Source organism: Sphaeramia orbicularis, chromosome 24 (genome assembly GCF_902148855.1).
Source record: "Sphaeramia orbicularis chromosome 24, fSphaOr1.1, whole genome shotgun sequence".
Classification (NCBI taxonomy): domain Eukaryota; kingdom Metazoa; phylum Chordata; class Actinopteri; order Kurtiformes; family Apogonidae; genus Sphaeramia; species Sphaeramia orbicularis.
Window position 1 is genome coordinate 5304002 of NC_043979.1, and position 4800 is coordinate 5308801.

Below are 4800 nucleotides of genomic sequence, written 5' to 3' on the forward strand. Positions count from 1 at the left end.
AGTATCCTCCTGACAGTCAGGACTCATAATTCATACAGCTGCTAGAGGTCACTTGTCTGCAAAGCACTATTAATGATTTGAGGGGATGACGTATTTCTTGAAAGCCTTCCCATCTAACCACCAGTTATGGCTTTTGTAAATATTTTCGTGGCGTTTTTATTCCAGTGGAAGCTTGCATTGACCCTCTTAATACCTGATTTTACATACCGGTATATATATATATATATATATATATATATATGTATAAATAAATATGTGTGTGTGTGTGTGTTTTTGCTTTCAAGCAAATGTTCAATAAATGGATATTGTTAAATTGACTATACTGCACATTAAAGAGATAGAAATTTGGTATGAAGCAAATTTACAGCACCAGAAATGATGGTCAATAGTAATAGATTTTCCCATCTCAGGAGATGGAGATGGTTTTATTGATGCCATAAAATAATTTTCAGAGTCCTGACTACTTACACATTGAATATGCCCAAACCGACATGGGGGAATTCATATGTTATCTGTAATGGAAACAGTTTGATGCAAATCTGCTGCACCCTATTACATAAGAAGGCAATTCCATGTAGAAAAAACAAACAAACTGTAAAACAGTCCCAAAAAAAAGTAGAAACACACATATTATTCTAGAGGATTATCTCAACTTGACCAAGCTGTTCAGAAACTGCACCACACACTGTAAAAAAAATGTGTAATTTAACAGGATTTTTACTGTTTATTTTACTGATATTTTCCTGTATTTTTAAGATACAGGAAAATATCAATGAAATGACAAAAAATAGACTGAGATTTTACATGTCAAATGTAAAATAACATGACAAAACTGTAACTGTGAGTAACCAAAAAAAAAAATTTTTTTTTTTAAATAAATTTTTTCTTTTTTCACAGAAAAATAGTTAAAATACATTTGCACATGTATCCTAATTTCACAAATATTTCTTTTGTATTTATGAGATTAAACTGTTAATTTAAAGTTTAATACTGTGAAAAAAATAATAAAATGAGATAAAATTACTGACAATTAAATGCAAAAGAAGTATATGTTCTGTAAATTTAACTAGACTTGTTTGTTAATTGACAAATATCTTGTGTAATTACGGGAGGTTTCTCAACAAAAATGTTGAATAAATGTGGTTTTGTGAATGTATAGCATGTATAAGCACTGATAAACTGTCCAAATACAGGTTTTATCAGTGGATTGTACAACTTAGTCTCATTGAAAATTCTATCTATCTATCTATCTATCTATCTATCTATCTATCTATCTATCTATCTATCTATCTATCTATCTATCTATCTATCTATCTGTCTATCTGTCTATATACACATATATATATATATATATACATACACACACACACACATATATATATATATAGATAGATAGATAGATAGATAGATAGATAGATAGATAGATAGATAGATAGATAGATAGATAGATAGATAGACAGATAGATAGATGTAATTTGATTGTTTTAATACAAGTAAATATTCTTTATTAAACATTAAAAAGTCAAAAAATATGCAAAATCTCATGCAAAGTTAGGGCAAAAACTGTATTTTAATTATGGAAAATTACTTTATTTTTATGAGATGGTTATTTTCCGTTATTTAACAGTATTTTTTCGGCACCCCTGCTGCCGGAATAATATCGTTTTTTTTTTTACGGGATTTTTTTTTTTTACAGTGCAGAAGCCAACAACACGTTGTGGCGTCCTCCCACAGATTGAACAGTATTGTGAGTTCTCATCAAGGACACTGACACTCCATCTCGCCTTGTTATGTTGAAGTCAGAAAATGGCTGTGATCCTCCCGATGAGCTGGGTGAGTGCTGGAATATCCACTTAAGGCCGAGCCAATCTCCTCCTTTTGCATATCGCTGAAACATCACTTAACATTTCACCTCAACACTTCAACTTCACAGTGTTATAAAAGTGACACATATTACCTACTAAAGGAAATGGGAGCATGAAATGGCCCATAAATCCTAACAAGCACCTCTCTCCGGAAACATGCTGATGAGTTCTCCAACTTGGGTCTAAATATTATGACTGGGTGAGGATCTGTGTGCCGACGGCAATCAACCAGAGTACGAGTCGTCAAAGTCTTTCAGAAAAGCCGATAATGCCATGTTGTGATTGGGCGTCATGTCAAACAGACTGTCGAGAAGGTGAACTGCTTTGAAAACTACTTTCTGAGAAAAGGGCTAGGGTTTTTTCCCCCTAAATTGCAAACGTAGAGGGAAAAATAGAAAACTCAGCTGGAAAGTCACCATCTACCATCTCTTCCCATTCGTCCTTCCTATCTCATCACAGTTTGTAAAGAAGGAGAGAATGAAAGAATGGATCGGGTGAAAATGAGAATCAATGATAACAATGGAACAGTGGGGCTAACAAAGTCCAATCTAGATTAATTAAGGGCCTATAGATTTAACTCCTAAACCTCTTTCTAATTGGACAAGATTATTGTGTCCACTTTGTGTCCCTTTGCAGGATTTATAGAAATACATTAAACAGAACAATGCAGGGACACTTAAGAGTTTCTATTAGTTTTGTGATACTTAGGTGAATGCACAACAGTGTATGTCCATTATCCGCCCTTTGAAATAAATTTAAAATGAAACAAAAATCAGTTGCAGAAAGTGTTTGAGCCTTAAACTTTAACCTTTCAACATCCATCCTTTTCATGGATCCGTAACTATAGCCCTTAGTTGCTAGATGGAGCATGCACATTTAGTTTACATTGTCTGTCATTTTGTTATTAATTTATTTTCTTTTATTGGAGTTACCTGACTGCTGGGCGCCTTTTCCTGCTTGGAGACAAAAGATGGGGTTGAGGGTGGAGCAGGGTTTTATGCTGAAGTACCTCCCACGGACCAGACCAAGAGGTTGTACGTCGGGGGGGATTAGGGTTTCTTTGTGTTAGTCTTAGTTTATGTCTATTTACTTTTTCCCTGTGTGTTAACTGTGGTTTGATCCATTAATCCAGTGTTTTTCAACCTTGGGGTCAGGACCCCACGTGGGTTCGCCTGGAATTCAAATGGGGTCACCTGAAATTTCTAGAAATTGATTTAAAAAAAAAAAAAAAACCTTAATATAAAAAATATATGGTGAGTTGAAAGGGACAATCACGATACATAAAAGACATGACAAACTGTGAAGCTGAAACTGAAGCACTGTGGTTCTGTTTATCTGTCAAATGTTCACTGTGGTCAGTTTCAGATGCTGCAGCTCTTTCATAATTCATAGTTTGAGTTATTGTTTGTTCAGTATTAATTGTCAGCCTTGTAAATACAAGCTGGACTGACTGTACATATCCTGACCAAAGAAAATGAAATTCTCACTTTGTGCAGTAATCTACACCTGGCTTTACTGCCTCCGTCCATAATGATATACATTATATAGAGTAAATGTCTTCTAAAATTAATGTTTATTTGCAACATAGTATAGCAAACTATTACATGATCAGAAACAAATGCATTTTAGCAAAAAAAAAAAAAAAATCTCCCTTTTGAATGTCCGGGGTCGCCAGAAATTTTTGATGTTAAAATGGAGTCACAAGCCAAAAAAAGTTGTGAATTACTGCTTTAATATATATGTTGCCCCAGTGTCTCAGTTTCGCAGGTCTGTTTGTTGAGTTGATGTCTAGTTTTGTTAGCATTTTCTTCAGTAGGGTTATATTTTGTTGACCTCTTTTAAGGGCCCTATAACTCACTTGAGTTCAGTTATTTGTTTTGTAAAGGTATTCTTTTTCGGGGAAATTAAATCCCTTTAGTCAGAACTTTAAACCTGTGTTCTGTGCTTCGACTGCTTGGTCCACGACATTTGAGTATGTTTTGACCATTTTTGAATATTTTTGAATTTGACTTCATATTTGTCATTAAAAAACTGTTTACCTTGCCTCATATCATTTATATTTATTTATCTGCATGCAGTATATCATATATCTTTTTTTTTTTTCTCAGAACCTTGCCTGTGAGACTTTACAGTTATTTTTTTCATTTGACATGCTGTATAATTCTCTTTTGTTATCCTGTATCTGAGCATTAGCCCCTGGTTATGAGGAAGAGCAACAACCTCTGAGCTGCGACTATACCCTGAAAAAAGCAAGTTTTGACAAGGACACACTTCTTTTCATGAGCCATTTTTGAGTCGAGATTTAGTCATTTTAACACTCAAAGACCTAAACAGCTACTGGCAACCAAAATTATCTACTGATCTAAAATGTTTAATAACTTCTAAACTTATCAATACTTTCAAATCAGTAAATGGTGTAAAACGCAGTTATCTTTTGATGGTCATCAGATATGATCCATCTGGACGTTCAGAGGCTCTGTAGGGAACATGGAAACACCGTCAACTTCTACAACATTGATTCACCTGTAAAACCCATGAATTTGATAAATGACAATGGTTGGACATAGTGATGGTTTGGCTCATAAGAATTGGATCTGAGAGCCGATACCTTTGTAGTGAACCAGAAGAACCGGCTCCCCAATTTTTTCCTCTTTTTGCTGCTCAGCTCTCTTTCTCTCAGTGCCTGAGCATTCCTCATGACAGAACTCGGTTTTGATTGATCACATGTCCATATCCTCACATGTGATTAGCAGAATGGTGGCCATGCAGCCAATTATATGTGAGGATATGCATCATTACATTATGTGAAAGCAGAGGGGGACAGATGATCCATAGTCCAAGTGTGTCACGAAAACTGTTCATAAATATAAGTGATACACGTTAAAAAAAAGGAAAAAAAAGCAGTATCTGGCGGCAGTTTAAAGACATTGAAAAT

At 34.6% G+C, this 4800-nt stretch overlaps 1 long non-coding RNA gene across 1 annotated transcript; it reads left to right on the forward strand.

Annotated features, from left to right (window-relative positions):
* Nucleotides 1–247: 247 nt before the first annotated feature.
* Nucleotides 248–4403, forward strand: LOC115414707 (uncharacterized). Its single transcript, XR_003934704.1, has 3 exons — nucleotides 248–259; nucleotides 2648–2650; nucleotides 4274–4403. It is a non-coding gene; the product is annotated as an uncharacterized LOC115414707 (long non-coding RNA).
* Nucleotides 4404–4800: the final 397 nt, after the last annotated feature.